A 23,377-nucleotide genomic window follows, 5' to 3' on the forward strand; every position below is an offset into this window, starting at 1 on the left:
GCAGTTGATAGCCTGCTGGGCGGCTGCTGCACAGGGAACTTAGGGGAGTGGGGAGCTGATGGGAGGGCTGCCAGTCCACCCTGGTTCCAAGCCCCCACCAGCTAGCTGCGACGGGCTGATCTTCCTGCAAGCAGTGGACAAAGCAGGCGGCTGCCAAACTATGTTATAAGGGAGCATTGCACAACTTTAAACGAGCATGTTCCCTAATTGATCAGCAACGTAACAACGAAACAACGTTAACCAGGACGACTTTAAGTGAGGAGTTACCATACACTGGAATGCATTTACCTTGATTAGCAGTGTACAAGGATACTAGAAATAATGTGATAAATTGTTTACTTCAAAACCAATAATTTAGAAGCTTTAACCCTCTGCCCCATGATTTTATGTTTTTAAAATTTCATCTTTACCACAGTCCCATGCATGTTGATAGCTCAGTGGTTTGAGCATTGGCCTGCTAAACCCAGGGTTGTGAGTTCAATCCTTGAGGGGGCCATTTAGGGATATGGGGCAAAAATTGGGGATTGGTCCTGCTTTGAGCAGGGGGTTGGACTAGATGACCTCCTGAGGTCCCTTCCAACCCTGATATTCTATGTTAAACTTTCATACTTCCTTTATGTCACTCCTATACAGCTCTGTATTACTGGTGTTTTCCTCCTTCTCAAATTGACAAGAATATACAGTGATTTCTACAGAACATCATATAAATCTTTTTTAACACCACCACCAAGATATGGCAGTGGTGTGGCTTCTTCATCACTGGTCTTGGATACACATAGGAGAATTCAAAGAATGTATGGATAGCTAAAGAACTTTCTAGAAGAAGGTAATAAAAAAAACTAACCGGAGATCTTAATATGTACTATTTCACAAACATTTCTCTCTTTCTCCTTTTTTCCTCTCCTTCCTCAAGTGGATTGGTACTTACTAGTGTGAGTATTTACTAAAGACACTAGCGGATCAGCTAGGATGAATCATTTCACCTCATTCTCAGACCTAATTAGCAATATGTTAACACGTGGAGGGAACAGATAACAGGCATCTCCTCTGCCAAATGTTGCATCCATAGAGGCCTATTTATCCAACCTATCTGGCGAAAGAATGGATGGATTGCTACATTCTGAGAGAACTCCTTTGTATGTCATGAACTTGCAATTGCCAAAGCACTCGTTTTTAGTTTTCATTGTTGAGTGTTTGGATGTAGAATATTGGTTTTAGAGGCAAACTGAAAAACTAGTTTATGGATGTGTGTATTAAATACAAGATCCATGATCCCCTTGGGCACTTAGAAGTCATTAGTATGATTACTGCATTTTGATGATTAATCTTTTCCAATACAATGGGGCTGATTGGTTTAGGTGAAAGCATGCAAGCAAGTGATCTTCCGAGGGTCTCCATTAGGTTATTTGCAGATACTCTGTGAGACTATTCACATCTTTTTGAACTATCACAGTACCTAGTCAGTTGCTCTTATAGCCATGAAATCTATTTTCAGCAATGTCTATTTGTTGCAAATTATTTTAATGCCTCATAATAGCAAACTGCCAAATCTCAGCTAACAACAATTGCTCAGTCATATTTTTGGTAACCACAGCAACTACCAAGTTCTTTGTGTAGTAAAGATCATATTTGATGTCACAAGCCTATATCCAAAGAACACAAGTAGCAGACGCCCTGCTTCTGATGGAAATCTTTAGCTTTTAAGCCTGACTCTGTATTCAAAATAACTACCACATCAGGAAAAATTAAGACCATAAAAGAGAGGTCGTCTTAGGCTATAAAAGTGATAATACTAATGGACAAGACAGTTACCTCTGGGCATCTCTTTTATGATTAATTAACTATATCTTATTAAAAGAAGCTTCTAAACGAAATAACAATGACAAAAAAAGAAACCATACATCCAATCAAACCTTCTCCACGAGGTACATGACAAGCAGTAATCCCCACCCCCATACTTAATCACTACAATACAGCTACATACATGATCTTATAAACCAAAAGATCTCGCTACGTCAGTTTAAAGAAAATCTCCCCTAAAGAATTTCTCTTTTGGAAACCAACATTCATCAAATGTATCCATCTTATCTTCTGCTTTACATGTAACTTTCATGCTGGAGAAATCTTCAGTGAGAAAAAACTTACTGACTGTACCATCACTGACATGAAATCATAAATCTGTCAGAAAACAGCAGATATTGCACATTCCCCTCTGGTTCACATAATCCAAAAATTAACACTCTGGAGTGCATAGGATATTAACTGAGAACACTTTTAAAAAATTATGCCAATAAATACCCTTCAAAGTCTTAATTGCAGGAGATCTTCCTATTACAGACACTGCCTCTCTCCTCAAGTCATATAGACACAACTGCAATCCTGAGCTGGAATCCCCTTCAATTCAACAGAGAGAGAGATGGCAGCGCCCCACGAGCCCAGCTCAGTTAATTTGGGCTCTGAGACTTGGTGCTGCAGGCTTTTTATTGCAGTGTAGATGTACTGTTAGTGTCCTGAGACTTATTCAGGCTGGCAGGAAGCTCCCCTTCACAAGAGATGGAGATCAGTATAAACCTGGTCCAGTATTGTATGTAATAGCTGCTTTTTAAACCTTGCTTTGTCAGCTGTTTACATTTTTTTTAAATACCAAAAGTACTCAGTCTACATTATGCAAATTTTTATTTAACTAGCCTTTTAACATTACAAGAGCTTGCAAAAGTTTGTTCATTTTTTGGGGAACCGCGGCCAATGGGAGCTTTGGGGGAGGTACCCACCGGTGAAGGCAGCGCTCGGAACCCTCTGCCTCCCCCTCCCAGGGGCCGCAGGGACGTGGTGCCAGCCACTTCTGGGAGCAGCGCGGGGCCAGGGCAAATGGGGAGCCTGCCTTAGCCTCCATGTGTGCTGCTCCCACCCCAGGGCCGCTCAAGGTAAGCCCGCACCCCAACCCCCTGCCCTGAGCCCCTTGATGCACCCTGCACCCTTCCTGTGCCCCAAGCCCCTGCCCTGAGCCCTCTCCCGCATTCCACACCCCCTCCTGAACCCCAACCCCCTGGCCTGAGCCCCCTCTCACACTCTGCACCCAACACCCCTCCTGTATCCCGCACTCCCACCGCCTGCCCCAGCCCTACATTCGTGGCCCTGCATGCAATTTCCTCACCCAAAATTTCCTCATTTTCCTCCTCGGGCCAAAAAGTTAGCCCATCCCTGGCCTGTATAATCAAAACAACTGGATATGAGAATAGTTAATTTAACTTAATTACAACCTAATTTATTCAAACAGCCTAAGCACAAAACACTGATGAATTTCAGATATAAAGAAAGTTTGAAGACTTTGGGGAATGTCTACAAAGCAAAACACAACAAAATCAAAACAAAAAACCCCCCACAGCTGTGACCTTCGGAGCCTGGGTCAACTGACTCAGGCTTTCACAGCTTGTGATATGGGGCTAAAAAGAGCAGTATAAATGTTTGGGCTCAAGCTGGATCCTGGTCTTCCAGACTCCCTCCCAGACCCCCTGACCAGGTTTCAGAGGCTAGGCTCCATCCTGAGCCTGAAAGTCTACACTGCTATTTTTGGCTTGCAAGTCCAGGTGAGTTGACATTGAGACTCATTGGTCTGGGTTTCTCTCTCTCTCTCTCTTTTTTTTTGCTTTGTAGATGTACCCTACATTATTCCATTATTAAGTTCAATCAGGACCAAAAAACAAAAAAAGAAAAGACAGGCACTAAATTTCTAAAAGGACCCGTTTTCAAATTAATTTTAACTCCAAGTACATTTGCAGAAAATCAATTCTATATTAAGAGTAACGACTGTATGTTTGTGGAAGATATGCTGTAATTTTCATATGAAACAAAACAGTAGAATTCCTGCTTTTCGTGCAAAATAAAACTCAACCTTGAATATGGGTCACAACCAGTACTTCCATAATACTAATTCACTGCACGCAGCTTCAGTGCAGTGTGGTATATGTAACAAAGGCATATTTGGAATATTACCCAAAATAGAACAAAGCATATTTGGTACTGTCCATCTATAATCTGGAATGCCTGGTACTGCTAAAATGCTTTCACGGAGAGTACTTGCTAAGAAAATATTATGGAATACTTTTAAAAATACCTTTTAGAAATTATCTTGAAAACATAGTTAAATCACAAGTAATCCATTGATATGAGATTTTAAAGCCCTTTTGATCTATGACATTTATTTCCCTTCTACTTATTTTAAAACTAGCATTAAAAAAGGAACTGAACAACAAAAACTCTTCTTATATGAGGTCAAACTATTAAAAGCAAAGAAACAGTATTCCAGATGAAACTTTAACCATGATACACACTAGTGTATGTAGATGATCATGATCTTTCAACACTGGGTATCCTTATAAATCATAGGGCCCAGTTCTACAGTTGGACAAGACTTCCATTGACTTCAAAGGGTGCCTCATGGAGTGAATTGAGAATGGCAGAGTCTCATTTTTAATTACTCTGTGACAGTGAGGGCCACATGATTTCCTTAAAACCCGTACAGCTCTGCAAAATTATCATGGCAATTTATTAAATCTACTCATTTGCCTTCTATCATGATGACTGATGAAAATATTAATTATATTCTATTTGCCCACCAAAATTATTTACTCTGGGTTTGTGGACAAGTAAAATTTTGTAATGCATGTTATCTAAGAATGCAATTTTGTGGTTTACATTAAAAGGCCTTTTCATACTTAAAAATACAAGGAAAAAATTAGATCAGTCCAAAGTCTGGATTAAGAACATTATTAACACTATAAAACAGCAATTTTAAATAAAGTGCAGCATGTTATATTTGTTCTGACGGTCATTTATAGTCATCACTATGTAGATTCTGATAACTGTAGTTATATTTATTTCTTATCCATGCTCACTCTTTTCTTGTCTGTGCTTTTTAAATTATTATTTTAAGAAACAACCTGGTTTCCTGTTTTGCTTTTTATTAAATAAAAGAATATATGCCTATACCACAGTGAAACACCTATAAACAAAAAAGAGATTTTTTAATACACACATGTAAGCGGGCAGAATTCCCACCCTGTTCCTTATAAATACTAGTATATAGTCTAAACTCCCCCCTTGGGGGGGGGGGTTGGCTTAATAACTAAAATACCAGTACAAATACCAGTGAAGCCTACTGGATAAAGAACTGGACTGGATTCAGATGACTTGGTTCCATTCCCAGCTCTGCTACCAGCCTGCTGGGTGACCTTGGGCTAGTCACTTCACCTCTCAGTTTCCCCATCTATATAATCAGGACACTGACCAGCTCTGTAAAGTGCTTTGAGATCTGCTGATGAAAAGAGCTATATAAGAGTTGGATATTCTTTTACCAGCTGAAGTGTTCTCCACCAGCTTGTCTGTTACATATTTTCCTGTGGAACTTCTCTGCCCAGACCTTAGTTCCCTCATTTATAGCTTAGTTGGAGCTAACCGAATCCTAACTCCTATTGTGGACTCAGAGATAATTCTATTGCACCTTCATGCAAGTTTCAAGCATCTAATGACAGGATGCTTTAACATCGGAGCTTTGCACCCACATGCACCGTCTCTTAGGGTTTGATTCTTGATTCACTTGAGAGGGTGGGCTGCTAGGAATCAACTGTAGCTTCCTAATTCCAGGTCACGTGGTCCCAGGACAAGTTAGAGCGGCACAGGGACAGCCCATGGTTACACTATTGGCATAGTTTCTCTGAGGAGGGAATACTCCCCACTGGCTTCTCCAGACACTTTGGATAGGTCTACACTGCAATAAGAAATCCGTAGCCCTGAGCCCAGGTCAGCTGACTCGAGCTTGGGGGGACTAAAAACTGTAGTGTCGATGTTTGGGTTCAGGCTGGAGCTTGGGCTCTGAGACTTTCTCATCTCGCTGAGTTTCAGAGCCTGAACATCTACACTGAAATTTTATAGCCCCCCAGCCCAATCCCCATGAGCCTGAGTCAGCTGACCCAGGCCTGCCACGGCTGTGCCACAGATCTTTTATTGCAGTGTACATATACTCTTTAAGGCCACTTTGAGCAGTTTATGCAGAGCAAAGTGGCGTTAGTGGACTAGAGAATCTGGTCCCTAGAGTCTGCTGCCCTGTTACAACATATACATGGTGAAAGAACTGTGAAAACTATATAAAGTAACATTATAGCTTTATAGATCAAGTACACACATATTTTTCTATATTATGCACTCATAACCCAATCACAAATACTACAGATGTACAAATACTACAGACGTACAATTTTTAAACCAGCCACTAACAAAATACAGATTTGGATGAATTAGAAGTACCCCCAATCTGAAACTCCATCAAGTTTATTAAAAAAAAAATAAAAAGGAAAAACAGCCTTTCATGCTAGTGAACAATGTAATGAAACTGAAACAATGTGGCTATTGTCCTTTCAAATCCCTTTGATGACAGCTGCATAAATTAATTGTTCATTTTCGCATTACAAATCTCTAAGGTTATGATGTGCTGCATTTTATGTTTCACTACATTCATTCAAACAGATAATATCCAACATGATCCTTGCAGTTATTACTTCATGTATATTTCTGAGTCAAATTTTTCCTTTGGGGTTAAAAAAAATCCAGTGTCTCTGTAATTCAGTTTAGTCACATATTATACTTTCTCAAATATGCAAATATGCTTAAAGGAAGAAAACTACGAGATCTGACAATTACAACATTGCATAGAAGAAAACATTTCAAATTTCCTTTAAAAAAATTCTTTTGTTTAGTTAATCCCTACAGGCCTGAGAGCAGCATGTTCCATCTTGAAAGACCCAACAGAGTTGAGCCTAACGACAAGTCTGATGCTTTGAAAAGCCAGATAATGGTTTTAATTGGCTCATCACTGTGACTTCAGCCCAAAAGCACAGAAATGAATTTAGAACCAATATTATCAGGTGATAATTAAATTATGGATTCTGCATGGATAATATATTGGAATAAGGAAGATGAGACAACTGGAGGCCATTATCTTTACTAATGGGAGTCAGTATCTATCTTAAGTGAAATTTTATAGCACATTAGCAATGGTTGATTAGGGTTAAATCACAAAATAAATTTTGTTTTCTTACTATAGCACTTTTCACTTATTCCACTGTGTACCTGTGCATTTAGTATGCGAACTAAATTAAGGAAAGCAATCTTGACTATTTAACCCACTTAGCAAATGATCAAAAACCACATATAAAGGAGGCGTTTAATTAATTCATATACTGGCTTTAGTAATTCATTTGTTTTCTCCCTTTAAGATTAAACACATAAAGATTGAACAATGAATACAGTTAGAAGCTACACTGGATTAAACAGTTTTAATCAAAAATTTGGATCCTTATGACAGTGAGGGTCTACAACTGAGATTTCAGATTTTCACTTGAAGTAGCTGAATGGTTCTGAATACACATTTCTAACACACAACTACCATAGTGAAAAAGCTCATATGCAGACTGACCAGGGCAACAACAAGCCTTGCTGAAGCCTCAGTATTACCTGAACTAGATCAAGAATGCTGCTTTTTATTCCCTCCATATTCTGTTTGCCTCCGAGCCCAAGGACAATAAAGGGTTTTGAATCCTCCTCTTTTCACATTCCCACCATCACTCCCTTATGCATTGTCTTCTGCCTCCTAACCTTTGCCCTCTTCTTAATTCCTCATATCTAGCACTGCAGAGCTCAATCTTCAAAACCTTATATCCTTGTCACCCATTCTGTCTCTCTCCCTCCCTAAGCTCACTCACATACCCTTTAACTCTACTGTCCATGTTTCAACTCTTTCCTTTTCTGTATATTTGATTCTTTTGCTCCCTTTTTATGCTACCTTGTCTTCCTTTCTAATCTTCAATTTAAACTCAGCCATCTGCATTACCTATCTCCAATCCTGCTCCCACGATGCTGTGCACAGAGCACTTTTGGAGACTTGGCTTCTCTATGTCAAGTTTCTCCAGCTAGTTCTGTCACCCTTACCTATTCGTTCTTCCTTCATTTTCATTGATCAGCTCATAGACTCATAGATATTAAGGTCAGAAGGGACCATTATGATCATCTAGTCTGACCTCCTGCACAATGCAGGCCACAGAATCTCACCCACCCACTCCTGCAATAAACCTCTCACCTATGTCTGAGTTATTGAAGTCCTCAAATTATGGTTTAAAGACTTCAAGGTGCAGAGAATCCTCCAGCAAGTGACCTGTGCCCCATGCTACAGCTCTCCTGCCTTCACCCCTGCTGAGTCTTCTCCACCTCCAACTTCTCTGAAACTTTCTCCCTACCTCCCCATCTCCCTACGCTGAGGATCTTGCTCATTTTTTCTAAAACAAAATTGACAGCAGCTACTTCTTTCTCTTTCTTGTGATACCTTTCAATAGGATCAGCATAAACAACCTCCCTACCCCACCCCACCCCACCCCAATAACCTCCTTACTAAAATGCTTTCCAGCATAAATTTGCATCTGTATATTGGCCAAAATGGAGTGGCCACCAAATCCCTACAGAGCTGCCCATTCACATTCTTTGTGCCAGGAACACAAGGAACACAAACCAGCAGAGGCTATCAACAATTCAGGAAGGTATGTGCTAAAGCACATGGACTAGTATACTGGGTCTCTAAACCTTTAATGGAATGCCTTTTGCAGCTTGTGACATCGCAAAAGGTCCATGGAGCATAAACCCAGAGGGTTTTGGGACAGCCATCATTGGGACCCAGCAGTTATGCACTTTGATTCCCATCTAAAGTGCAATCCTTTTGAACATAAACATCCTGAAGACAGGATGGCCCCATGCATACAATGTATAAAATATTTCTTCTTTTAACGAAAAGTGAAAATTGAAGGTAAAGAAGATGAAGTAGCAGGTTAGAACATGAAAATTAGAAGTAATTATGAAGTTATCTGGATGTGAAATGCTTTGCTGTAGTGCAGAAGTCATGTCATATTACAATTATAAGCATGGAAATCCAATCAGGTGAGATTGGACATAAAAAAATTGTACTGAGGAACAATGATTCATCAAACAAGGAGTTACATATTTCAAAACAGAAGTCAAATTTCATACACAAACAATTTTAAAATGTTCTAACACCTGTGATTTTCACTCAAAACAAAGAAAAACAAGCAACTGGCAACGCTGGGTGCATGTGTGATGGAAACCGAGGGTTTAAAGATAGAACAGATCAATAATGAAATTCTAGTTTGAAACAGATGAGCACACACACAAAAAAAGAGTATTTGTACACACAAAAACTTTACACACTCACACACAAATATCTCTCTCACACACATGATGGTGTAGCTTAAAGGTTTTATCCACATAAGACTGGAGAGGTACCTTAGTTTATACAGATCATCGCAAATGAGTGTCCATAAAACCTTCACACCACACCATATTATCATCTATCTTGTATATTTCACATATTTTGCCAACAATCTATTTTAGATATGTTTTAGAGAGTTTTAAATTTTTATTGGTACTATTTCTTATATCTCTGCCTCTAAAGAAGAGCTTTGTGTAAGCTGTAAAGGCAAGCGATTTTACTACCAACTCCCACTTTACAGGCCTTGTAGGGAGAGTAAAATGATAATGAATACATTTCAGTAACTTGTAAAAATTATTTAAAATGGTTTCTCTATAAATCATAGTGGTGCAATTGTAAGGTCCATATCTCTCAACCTACCAGAAATAGAAACTAATGTCTTCACTTACACCATTTGAAAATGGGGTCCCCAACTTTCTAATAGAATAAAACTCCCATTTCTGCTCTTTAGGGTTCACATGATATTGAATTTTATAATGGTCAATAGTTCAGGACCTCTATAGATCTGGGTGGAAAATTCATCTATGGTGTGAATGGAACAGTTATTTTACTTTTTTTTTTTTTTTTTTTTTTTTTTTTAAATAGCTGATGTTCTGATGTTAGGGAACATTATAAGGAGTCCAAATGGAGAAGTCTAGTGGGCAAAGTGCAGGTCTGTTGGCCAACGGTACATGATGAATGCAATTTATCTCATGGTTCTACAATTTATCATATATATATATCACTTCCAAATTTGTGGTCTACATGCAGACGGCTACATATTCTATTTGTTGAGTGTTCTTTCACAAACACTGTAATAGTTAAAACTGAGCAGGCACTTGCATCCAGCATATAGTATACAGTATGCATTTTATAGAATTTATATTGAAAAAGATGCTCCGGTTCTTTCAACAAGAATTAGTAAAAGCTTGTGAAGCAATGTGCTAGGAAGAACCTCCAGCTACTGTTAAATAAATTATTTTGAACTTCCAGCAGCAGGATTAATAGGTCTTACAATGAAACCACTCAGTTATCATTGAACCATTCATTCCCAGTGTGTCTTACATGTTACTATGGTCCTTTTTGACCTGATAAGAAATAAAAGCATTACGGACCAATAATGCTTATGTGAAATGACAGCAATAGAGAGCTCACTGAGTACTGCTACTGTTTCCATTGATTTTTTTTACAGCAATGGCATCTATACTACTGTTAGACAGACAGGTCTAGTAGTTTCACATTATTTTTAAAATGTGCTTTTATTCTCACTGTATCTATACCACAAACCTTAAATGTTATAACCACCTGCATTGTGCGTGCAGTACTGCCAAACTCAAGAATTGAAAAATCCTAAGATTTAAAAATAAATACCCGAAAGGGTTCCTTTTATTTACCTTCTGGTTTTTGAACTTTTAGGGAGCATTTGGATCCTCTTCCAAGATTTTTTCCACAACCAGGAGGGCTAGAATTTTTTTTTTTTTTTAAACAAACATAAGAGTCTCATGTATTCATATGAATTCAGGAACTTAAAAAACCCACAGAGTATCACGAGACTTGCAATAAAATCACAAGAGTCATCAACATTGTGCATACATGATCTCCAAAGGAGGTACTGTAGAAAGAAACTAAATGACAGAGAAGAGAGAAAAAAAATCAAACCAGTAGTGAACTACATGTCCAAACTGACTGCTGTTAACCCCCTGCCTCCACTAGCTAACAGTGCTGTAGCAACAGCAGGAATCTGAAATGGTAGTTAATGTGGGGAAATTTCTCCTCTCTACTGTTCAGAAGGCAATGTTAGGGGTTTTTTATGGACACGAAGCTTAAAGGCATGTTTATAATATTGCCAGAGATAAAACCTGGGAGGTCACTGGATTGCATTATGTTTTGTAATGTTTTAAATTTTATTTGAACTATTTTCAGCAGTGTTTTATTTCCTAAGCTAACCTAGATTTACCTTATTTTATGTAAACAATAAGTATTTTTACAAAACAGAACTGCAAGCATGTCCATGCTGTTATTCTTCTCTATACACAAGCCTAGGCTTCCACTATTCCTTCTAAAATTCTCACCCAGACTTCTCTGACCATTAACATTTCTTTTCTTCTCTTTGCATCTCTTCTTTACATCTTCATTCACTCTCTCTTAAATCAAACTGATTTTTTCTGAAGGAGTCTGATTTATCTAAAGTCTCCCCTATATGGCAATCAGCTAGATTACTATGGCTTAAATTTTCAAAAATGACTTGTGTTTTTGAATGCCTATTTTTGGGTGCCCATTTTGAAATACCTAAAAGGAGCCTGATTTTTATACGTGCACTTTTATAAGTTCTGAAAACCTGATATTCCTAAAAATTTCAAGAGGATTTGTAGGCATTCTACACATATGAAAACTAGGCCATTTTAAATTTCACTTGGCTTTAGAAAGCTAACTTTAGGCTTTTATATTTATAATGCTGCCGAAAATCTTGATAAATAAACTCCTTTTTCCTGACTCTCAGATTATAAAGCCAGAAAGGTCCATTGTGATCACCTACTCTGAACTCTTGTGAAACACAGGCCACTGGACTTCCCTGAATTTATTTCTGTTTGAACTGGAGCATATCTTCTCGAAAAACATCCAAACTTGATTTAAAAATAGTCAGTGATGGAGACTCCAACATGACACTTGGTAAAGTGAGACAATACTTAGTAACCATTTTATTTCACTTCTTGACTCTTTTTCCTATTTACATGGGTATGGAAGTGCTCATGATTCTCTGACAGGGAGTTTTCCTCATTAGACTTTAACCCTTCCATTTGTTTCACTGAAAAGTTGTGGCTATATACCAATCAGACAATTTATTTTCTTTGACCAAGACGATGAGAAAGATTTTTCTGGTATATCTGTTTAAAAATGACTGTTCAGGTAATCTGGAAATTTGCTTTGATGTTCAACTATTTGATCAACTGGATTTTTAAAGGATCTTCATACAGTGATTGTTGATCATATATTCTTATGCCACTAAAAAACAGAGGTTACTCGCCTTGTGCAGAAACTGGAGTTCTTTGAGATGTCTGTCCCTTTGGGTGCTCCACTTCAGGTGTACTCATTCCCCTTGCACCCTTAACAGGAGATTTTTGGTCGTAGTGCCCATTTGCCCTATGCATGCACCCTATGCATCCTCATGCCCCGCTCCAAGATTATATAGGGCTGTGTGGGTGAACTTCCCTCAGTTCTGACTCCACCATGAAGTCACAGAGGAAAAACTGAAACAGGGGGAAGGACGATGGATAGTAGAACACCCATAGGGGTACACATCTTAAAGAACTCCAGTTACTGCACAAGGTGAATAACCTCTTTCTTCTTTGAGTAGTGTCCCTGTGGGTGCTCCAATTCAGGCGACTACTGAACAGTACCCCCAGCTGGAGGCCGGGGGCGGGAGGGGAAAGGCTTCAGAGCCAAGTCCAATACTGAAGACAAGACAACATTTCCAATGGCAGCATCTGATCTAGAAGACAGGACCATTGCATAATGCTTGCAAAAGGTGTGTATGGAAGACCAATTAGCAGCCTTACACATGTCCAGAACAGGAACATTCTTGAGTAATGCTGCTGAAGTAGATAAAGTTCTTATGGAATGGCCCTTAGAAGGAGGCTGTATATCTACAGATTTATAGCATAATATGATACAATAAGAAATCCACCTGAAGAGTCTCTGGGCAGAAATCACCGAACCTTTGGATCTATCCAGAACATCCACGAACAGTCTGAGTGACTTCCTAAATGACTTAGTTCTTTCCAAATAAAAGGCTAACACCCTCCTAACATCCAAAGTGCGTAAAATGGCCTCTTTTCTGGAATGAGGCGGCTTTGGTAAAAAACAAACAAACAAAATTAAAAAACCCTACAGGGGGGATAACCCAGTTGATATGAAATTCAGATGACACATACGTAAAAATTTTGTGTGCGAATGTAATGAAATCCTGTCCTTGAAAAATACTCTAAATGGAGGACTTGCCACTACTGCCCCTATTTCTCCAATACTACAAGCAGGTGATAAACCCCAAAAAGTCTGTTAGACGGGTGAAGACTGAGAATCTCTCAACTGCTGAATGGACGGCAAGTGGACCTTAATAAACCCAGAAAATCCTGGGTATTTTTAGCTCTAGGAGGTAGTCAAGGATGATCGAGAGGGAAGAATGAACAGATGGAACACTTCTCTGGACACACCACAGGCTGAATCTTCATCACTTGTGGAGGTATGTACATTTCATGGAATCTTTCCTGCTGTTCAGTATACCTGTTGTATCTCCTTAGAACAGTTCGACTCTAGTCCCATGAACCATCAGGAAGCCAAGCTTCGAGACAAAGTATCTTCAGGATGGGATGAAGAGTATGGTTGGTGATTTGGGAGAGAAGGTAAAGAATGGATGGAAGGCTGATCGCCTTACAAATGGCAAGATGAATCAGGTAAGGATACCATATCTCTCCGGGCCACTGTTGGGAATAATTAATATAATTCTGGCTTTGTCATGCTTGATCTTGTTGATCACTTTCAGAATCAGGGGCATGGCGGGGAAAGTCATATAGAAGGCCTCTTGTCCACAGAATGGGCAAGGCATCTCCCAAAGAGAGAGGACCCAGCCCCCCTACCCCTTGAGCAAAAGTGTTAGCATTTCTTATTGGCCACAGTGACAGAGGTCTATTTTTGGAACCACTCAAGTCCAAAACATTTGATTGAGAATGTGAGGCTCCAACTCCCATTATCCCTGGGAGAAGTCCCTGCTGAAGCTGTCTGTTATCCTGTTCTGTATATCCACAAGATAAGTTGCCAAAATAAGAATTGACAATTGGCTATGCACCAATTCCAGAGCTTTACTGCTTCAGTACAAAGGGAAGGGGACTTGTCCCCTCCCTGTTGGTTGATACAGAATATGCAAGCTATATTGTCCATGGAAATCTTTATGAATTTGTTCCTGATTAAAGACAGGAAGTGGATATAAGCATTCCTGACTGCCCTCAATTCAAAGAGATTAACATGCAGTCATGTCTTTTGGACAGGCCATTTGTCCTGGACAGTGAGGGTCCTCAGGTGTGATCCCCAGCCCATCAGGGATGCAGTCATCATTATGTTGATAGAAAGAGGAGGTTGAATCCCCATGCAGACCTTGTCTGGGGGCCCTCCATCAATTGAGAGAGTTTCATATCCACTGAGGGACCAACACTAACTGGTTCAAGCTGTGTTTGTTCGGAATGTAAAACTGGAAAGATAAAAGGCAGAGCTTTGTACACAGCATCACAAAGGTGCAGGCTCCCATGTGTCCAAACATTTGAAGATAAGTTCTTATTGAGGTCTGTGGGCTGATTTGAATCTTTGAGACAAAACTTGCTAATGTCAAGAATCTGGGGGTGAGGTGGGGGGCGGGAGAAGAAGAGATAAGCACTGGCTGATATAGCATCAAGGAGGCTCCTACAAACTCTATTCTTTGTACCAGGCTCAACATGAATTTGTCATTGTTAAGCTGCAACCCTAGCTTGCAGCAAAGAGATCTCATCCTCTTTATGGTATTGAAATCCTTATTGTAAGACCAGCCTTTGAGTAGCCAGTCATTAAGATATGGAAAAACAAATAACTTTTGATGCCGAAAGTAAGCTGGAACCACTGCCAGCACCTTTGAGAACACTTTTGGAGCAGAGAAAAGGCTGAATGGAAGCACTCAATACTGAAAGTTATCCTGGCTTCCTGAAAAGCACAGGAATCATTTCTGAAATAGGTGAATTGTGACATAAAGGGAATTGATATTGAGAGTATCTGGAGCTTCAGCTATACCGAGTAGGACACAAGGTCTCCCGCACTGGTCATGTTCTGTGAGGATAGAGGTCTTTTTGAGGTGGACTCTTTCTGTGGAGAATGACTCCATTTTCTATGGGTCTTCTCTGTGGATTTACCTAACATACACCCAGATGGATGTGACAAAGTTGATGGGCACAGTGTCCACTCAGCAACCAATGTCCAGAAGAGATCTCCTCACCTGAATCTCAGGCCCTTTGGAGGAAACACCCCATCATTAAGAATCTCACTTTTAGCAGTGAATTTTTTCTTGCCCTGTCCTTGAAAGCGGAGCAGATAGAGCACTTTGTGGGATATGAGACTCTCCCAAGCAGCAGACATAAGGGGAATGCCCTTGCTGACCAGGATGGCCTCCCAGCAAGAGACACACTGCTTAAAATCTGCAGAGCTCGGCATATGCTGGGGCAACAGAATCTAACAGGGGAAGGTCCCCCTCCTCAAAGGGGAAAGGGATCAAGAGAAAGTCCCCCTAAATAAAAAGTAAAGAAAATAACTAAAGAAAAAACAAACTAAAGAAGTGTAACTAGGCTAAAAGACTTCAAAAGTAAGGCACACTAATGCGCTGTCTCAGCCCAAGATAGTTGAGAAGGAACTGGGCCATTTTCCCGCACAGGTCTATATAGCCTTGGAGCAGAGCATGAGGAAGCACAGGGCACACGCACAGCCCGAACAACAGGCATTATTACCAAAAATCTCCAATTAAAGGTGTAAGAGGTATGAGCACACCTGAAGTGGAGCACCCATAGTGACACTACCCAAAGACAAATGCATAATTACTTCGGGCTGGACGCAGTCATCCTTCCTTGTGCTAGATGTTCCTTGTTCTGTGAGTAAGCCATTTTATTTCAGGGGAACAGCTTATAGAGTGGCAGAGTTTGACCTTTTTGCAGTATCTAGTCCCCAGTTCAGTAAAAGCACTTAAGCAAGTGCTTAGATTTGGACTTAAGTGCTCTGCTGAATTCATATTCATAATTCTTGTTTATACATTCAAGTTTTGTTTTTCTTCAAAAAGACATTTACAAGATTGTATACAAAAGTCATCTCTTTGTTTTTTTCTGCTCACATGACGTAAAATTATTCTGAATTGATAAATGAAAGAAAAAACAAGAATGGTGGAAGTATTAAATGGAAATGAAATGGAATACTCAGAAAATAGCCCCAAGCATTCAGAATGAGGCAGGGATGAGTGAACAAAGGAACAAGGTTATTTGACCTCATATAGGAAAAATCCTCAGGGGACACTGTATCAACATTTTAAAAAAGAAAAATATATATATTCAGCCACATCCAGCCTCCATTTCCCTCCAAGAGGCAAATAGGCTTTCTAGGTTGTAAATGTTACTTTGTCTCCCATTGTGATACTAGATTACCTCTGCAAGGGCAAAAGGAGATTATAGGGGTGAGGCGAGATGTAAGATTAAACACCTGCACACATTCAAACAGGTGCTATATGATATTTTTTTCTGGGAAAAGATGAGAGCAGATGTGTTACACACAATATTTTATTTAAGCACAATACAAAGAGCAACAGTGCTATAGACCATGCATGCAATGATTCTCTTTTTACAGAAACAACAAGGAGTCCAGTGGCACCTTAAAGACTAACAGATTTATTTGGGCATAAGCTTTTGTGGGTTTAAGCTAAGTATGAATGGAAAACAATAACTGGTTGATGTCACTGGGCACCAACAATTCAGTGTATGGAGTAAGTACCTAAATTCAGCTAAGCATTTCTGATAATCTATCTGCTTCTTCTCTTCTTATTTTAATTCAAAGGTTAATTTTGTTCTGTGACAAACAGGGAAGATTTGATTTCTTTTTTTAAAGTCAGACTGACAGAGGGTTTTCTGGACAAATATTAGCTTGAAAAGGAACACATTGTTAGTGATGACTTTTAAGAAAAGGGAAAATCAGAGTAAGTGAGGCTTAAAAAACAAGGGAGTAGAATACATTCCAATAAGAAGACATATGAATCACAGAAAACTGCTTTCTGTTATAGAAACAAGATCAATTAGATCAGCAACAGCTGAAAACCATTAACTGCTGTTGGCTGCTGTTAGCGTAATGTTTTTTTCCCCCTGCTCTGTAATCTGGTGTCAGTTCATCACTTTACTACCCAAACAGTTCTGCCTGGAAGCTCTTGTAATCTTAAATATAGAACTGTTAGGAACAAAAGAAAATCCCCAGCATACAAACTGAAGTCTTAAATATTACTAACCTGTTTACAGATTAAACACAGCTTCAGCTGCCAAAATTTCTCATGATAATATAATGGTTTTATTTTTTGTTAAAAAAACAGATAGCTGTTAGTCATGAAGAAGTTTGTCCAATAAAAATCACCTCAGCCATCTTGTCCCGCTAATATCCTGGGACCAACACAGCTACAACACCACTGCATACAACATATGTTAATTTCTATCAGACACAAAAAGGTGGGGTGGGGAATACAGTTTTCCTTAAAATACTCCTCCTCCTCCTCCTTCATAGAGAGGAAACAAAAAATCAAGTCCAAGAGATCTCTTCTTATTCTAGGTTTCAGAGTAGCAGCTGTGTTAGTCTGTACCCGAAAAAAGAAAAGGAGGACTTGTGGCACCTTAGAGACTAACAAATTTATTTGAGCATAAGCTTTCATGAGCTACAGCTCACTTCATCGGATGCATTCAGTGGAAAATACAGTGGGGAGATTTATATACACAGAGAACATGAAACAATGGGTGTTGACATACACACTGTAACGAGAGTGATCAGGTAAGGTGGGCCATTTCCAGCAGTTGACAAGAACGTCTGAGGAACAGTGGGGGAGGGGGGCGGGGGGGAAGGGGGGAGATAAACATGGGGAAATAGTTTTACTTTGTGTAATGACCCATCCACTCCCAGTCTTTATTCAAGCCTAAGTTAATTGTATCCAGTTTACAAATGAATTCCAAGTCAGCAATCTCTTCTTGGAGTCTGTTTTTGAAGTTTTTTTTGTTGAAGAATTGCCACTTTTAGGTCTGTAATCCAGTGACCAAAGAGATTGAAGTGTTCTCCGACTGGTTTTTGAATGTTATAATTCTTGATGTCTGATGTGTGTCCATTTATTCTTTTAAGTAGAGACTGTCCAGTTTGGCCAATGTACATGGCAGAGGGGCATTGCTGCTACATGATGGTATATATCACACTGGTAGATGTCCAGGTGAATGAGCCTCTGATAGTGTGGCTGATGTGATTAGGCCTTATGATGGTGTCTCCTGAATAGATATGAGGACACAGTTGGCAACGGGCTTTGTTGCAAGGATAGGTTCCTGGGTTAGTGATTCCGTTATGTGGTGTGTGGAGCTGGTAAGTATTTGCTTCAGGTTGGGGGCTGTCTGTAAGCAAGGACTGGCCTGTCTCCCAAGATCTGTGAGAGTGATGGGTCATCCTTCAGGATAGGTTGTAGATCCTTGATGATGCGCTGGAGAGGTTTTAGTTGGGGACTGAAGGTGATGGCTAGTAGTGTTCTGTTATTTTCTTTGTTGGGCCTGTCCTGTAGTAGGTGACTTCTGGGTACTCTTCTGGCTCTGTCAATCTGTTTCTTCACTTCAGCAGGTGGGTACTGTAGTTGTAAGAACGCTTGATAGAGATCTTGTAGGTGTTTGTCTCTGTCTGAGGGGTTGGAGCAAATGCGGTTGTATCGTGGAGCTTGGCTGTAGACAATGAACCGTGTGGTGTGGTCTGGATGAAAGCTGGAAGCATGTAGGTAGGCATAGCGGTCAGTAGGTTTCCAGTATAGGGTGGTGTATATGTGACCATCGCTTATTAGCACCGTAGTGTCCAGGAAGTGGATCTCTTGTGTGGACTGGTCCAGGCTGAGGTTGCTGGTGGGATGGAAATTGTTGAAATCATGGTGGAATTCCTCAAGAGCTTCTTTTCCATGGGTCCAGATGATGCAGATGTCATCAATGTAGCACAAGTAGAGTAGGGGCATTAGGGGACGAGAGCTGAGGAAGCGTTGTTCTAAGTCAGCCATAAAAATGTTGGCATACTGTGGGGCCATGTGGGAACCCATGGCAGTGCCGTTGATTTGAAGGCATACATTGTCCCCAAATGTGAAATAGTTGTGGGTGAGTACAAAGTCACAAAGTTCAGCCACCAGGTTTGCTGTGACATTATCGGGGATACTGTTCCTGACGGCTTGTAGTCCATCTTTGTGTGGAATGTTGGTGTAGAGGGCTTCTACATCCATAGTGGCTAGGATGGTGTTTTCAGGAAGATCACCGATAGATTGTAGTTTCCGCAGGAAGTCAGTGGTGTCTCGAAGACAGCTGGGAGTGCGGGTAGTGTAGTGCCTGAGGAGGGAGTCTACATAGCCAGACAACCTGCTGTCAGGGTGCCAATGCCTGAGATGATGGGGTGTCCAGGATTTCCAGGTTTATGGATCTTGGGTAGCAGATAGAATACCCCATGTCGGGGTTCCTGGGGTGTTCTTGCCAGACTCCTTATGAGGTGCTTTATACCTTTGGAAATCTGAGATCTACATCTTTCCCCTGGGAGACACCACATTCAGGTTTGTAGCCTAAAGATGTCTCAAAACTTTGAATTAATTACATTTTCATGTATAGAAATACTTTCAGTAATTTATAGATATTTGACATTTTTCTCTTTCCTTTCCTTTAGAGGTCCGGGCCATTGGATTCAAAGCACTAAAGGGGTTTGTTACTGATGGTCAAAGACAAAATAGTAAGCTGATTTAAAAAAAAATAAATTAAAGATAGTTTTTATCTCAACAATGTGGAATGTACAGAGTATATGTTTGGAATGACCTCCTGTAGGTTTGCCACTGACAAGTAATGCACCAGCCAGACTGATTCTGATAAAGCCTTTATAGTACATCATCATATATACTTTGTAACACAGGCCGCACTTCAGGAAAGCACATGCTTAAGACCCACCGATGTCAACGGGCCTTCGTCATGTGCCCAAGTGCTTTCTCTAAATAAGGATGCTCTCCTGAATCAGGCCCAGAAGGCGTAATGTATATATCAGTGACATATGATCTATTAATTATATAATTTCACTAAAGTTGTCCAGGTAATATTAAAGGACAAGAGTAGTAACCAGATATCCACGGAACAATTACAGCCCTTTATATGCAGGTTAAAAAAAATGACAATCCATGATTTTTTTAATCTACACAATCCAGATATGCTACCCGTATGGTTTAGATTATATGTCTCTTTTTCAGTTACAACATTGTGTCTTTTATAAATTATTCTTGCTTTTCTTCCATGCAAGTCTAAAATCTAGAGAGTATTTTTTTTTTAAATTCTGGTAGTGATTAGGCCTTTGAACAGCATGAATTACTATGACTCTGTAGACAAACATATGATCAATCACACTGCTAGCTAATGCAGATTTTACTATTCCTTTGTGCTGTGTGCGCCTTGACTTGTCACTCCTGCATCTGAATAACTGCAATCAAAATGCAGGTGAAGGACATCTCCAACTGTGGCTGGCAACATTTTTCAGCTGAAACTTTTTTTTTCCCCCGAAAAAAAGGAAAATTTGGGTTGACCAAAACATTTTATGAATAGTTTTGTTAAAAACAAAGAAAAAAATCAGAAATGTCAAAATGAAACGTTTTGAGGTTTTGGGCTAGAGTCACAAGGGGATTTAGGTACCATTCACAAAACAGTGGCAGTGGCGCTGCTGCTCTCCACATCCAATGGCCCAATGGTTAGGGCACTGACGTGGGAGACCCAGGTTTGAGTCCCTGGCTCTTGAGCAGGGATCTGAACCCATGAGTCCACCTCCCACGTAGGTGCCCTAATTATCAAGCTTTAAGTTATTCTGATGTAGGTCTCTCTCCATCTCTAACGTTGAAGCTGTTCAATTTTTATATAAATATTTTAATAGTCTTTGGACCAGAGAAAGAGTCACAATGACTCTATAGCCCAGTGATCAGGACACTTGTGGGTGGGGGACCCCTGGATTCCAGTTCCTGTTCCAATGACTGGAACAGCTACAACAGGAGAGACAGAGAGACTCAGCCCAAAATATCCTATAGCCTCTGATTAGGACACTCATGCAGGGGGAAGGGCAATTAGGTTCAAGTCCTTGCTTCAGAGTGGGGCTTGGAACACGGGTCTCTCTCATCCCAGGTGAGTGCTCTATCTATTGGGCAAGTGGGTGCAAAGGCAGCAGAACCTCCAGAACCATTTTGTGAATCTAACTCTTTGTTTCCTTTGCTTTTATTTAAAAAGGCTTAAAATGCCCAAAAAGAAATCTTCAGTTTCAGTTGGACAAAATATTTCATTCAACCCAAGCAGAAATTTTTCTGACTCTTTTGATTCACCAAAAATTCTGAAAAATATCAGTTATTTGCACAGCTCTCCTCTCCACAGTAGGTAGTTTTTGATTTACTATTAAGATAGTTGTTTTCAAATTAATTGATACATCCATATTAACAGAATAGTAACCATCCAAAAATACAGATTACCATACAGGCTAGAAATAGGAAGAATTAAAAAAAAAAAAAAGGTTGAAACAGGACACTCAAAGTAGATGTGAACTAGTCACCAGAGAAGCTGCTGCCCTCATTCTAACTTCAGTGGAATGCATTCCCAGAGCAAAGCGAGGACGGAATGGGAGGGAAGAGGGAAGGTATAGTGTCACAATCTGTTCCCCTACACAATGGGTTGCTTCGCTGTTGCGGAGCACGTTTGGTAGCATCTGCTGAAGCCAATGTCCTCACTCTGCCCTTACCTGGGATTCAACATGCTCCCTGCTGCGAAATGGGTGCTGAAGTTCAGGGCAAAGTGGAGGGGAGGGATGGGCCAAATTTGTGCAGGAAGATCAAACACATGGGTGTAGGGGAAGGAGAAAGGCAGAGAGGCAACATCAGGGCCAGCAGGGTTGCAGCCAGGGTGCCCAGGATGTTGTTTGGTAGACAGTGAAGTGAGTGTTTGGGAACATCAGGAAAAGTTTCCTTAAACAACTCTTCAGACGTCAACAAATCTCTTCAGCTAGAAAATTTGTCCCAGAGTCATGGCAATTAGTACAGAGCCTTCAACAAATGACTAGCGGACCTCTCTGCTGTTTGTGTTGTCATTAATTACTCTGTGTATTCTCTCATGAACTTCCATGTATAGCTGGCATGGCTACTGCTAATTCATTAATTATCTCTTCCAGCTTGTTCTGATGAGCATCAACCTGTATCCATGGCTTGCCCTCTTGGACCTTCTCCAACATCAATAATGAATATAATTATTTTAGGAGTCATGATGGACATTCTCTTGCTAAAGCAAAACTTGTACGGTCCATCAATGTGAGCAGCCAGGGTGTAGAATGTGGTAAAGGAGTTGGCGGGGGGAGCTATCACAAAATACAACAGTGAACATTAGAGTAAATGGACTTCTTATTTTATTGTATACTAACAGTGGCTTTCTACATAAAGCATGCTAATACACAGAATCATTGTTTAGTTCCATTATCATAAATTCCAGGCTATTTGCATGCTTGTACATGTATATATAAAATAAAAGCATGTTCAATAAAAAAAAATTGATGTCCTTCATTGTGTTTCTCATTTCAAGGGGTATTTGACCCTCATTTTGAGGATCACTGTCCCTCATTACAAAGTCTTGGGGTTGAGAAGCATTAATAGAGTAGGCCTGTGGATCCAAACAAAATTAGCTTCACATACACTATTACATAGTATTATATTAAAAACAGCAACAAAAACCCTGCCTATCTAATAGGTAAGGCAGTACCTATAAGGAGGGACATATGATTTTAAAAAAGGTAACAAAAGAACTTAGTTAAAAAACAAATAATGGACAAATTCTCTTTCTTCAGAAGGAAAGGAAAGGAATTATAGTACACAAGGATGAACAAATTCTCTTTTCTCCCTTCTTCCTACAGGGCATTTAAAAAAATTCACTCGACCAAGCACAATTTACACAAGCACTGTGGGGTTTAGCTAAAAACCTTTTAGAAACAAAGAAATGCTTCTGTACTTTCAGAACAATGTGTGGAGCACTGTACTAGCAGGAAGTAACGCTGATAGAAAAAGACATGAATTTTCTTGAGACAGAGCTGTAAAATAAGAGATCTGGCTTCAAACCCTTTGACAGATTACGAAGTGACTTTGCCTGCTTTTCAAGTGAAAAGAGGGTAACTGCCAGGTAATGCTTTGAGGACAGAGAAGTTATCATGTGTTAGGGCTTGTCTACAGCTATAGAGCTGCAGCAGCACAGCTGCACCGCTGTAGAGCTT

General features: G+C 40.0%; 1 protein-coding gene and 1 long non-coding RNA gene across 3 annotated transcripts in view; both read right to left on the reverse strand.

The window, feature by feature from the left end:
- The window catches only part of UBE2E2 (ubiquitin conjugating enzyme E2 E2), a 335,608-nt gene that overhangs the window by 159,082 nt on the left and 153,149 nt on the right, over positions 1-23,377 (reverse strand). The window lies entirely within an intron of this gene.
- LOC122464686 overlaps positions 19,500-23,377 on the reverse strand; it is a 33,590-nt gene continuing 29,712 nt past the window's right edge. Inside the window, exon 3 of the long non-coding RNA XR_006288958.1 lies at positions 19,500-22,251. This is a non-coding gene — a long non-coding RNA (uncharacterized LOC122464686). The remainder of the gene's footprint in view (positions 22,252-23,377) is intronic.

The sequence above is a fragment of the Chelonia mydas genome, chromosome 2, assembly GCF_015237465.2.
Source record: "Chelonia mydas isolate rCheMyd1 chromosome 2, rCheMyd1.pri.v2, whole genome shotgun sequence".
NCBI lineage: Eukaryota > Metazoa > Chordata > Testudines > Cheloniidae > Chelonia > Chelonia mydas.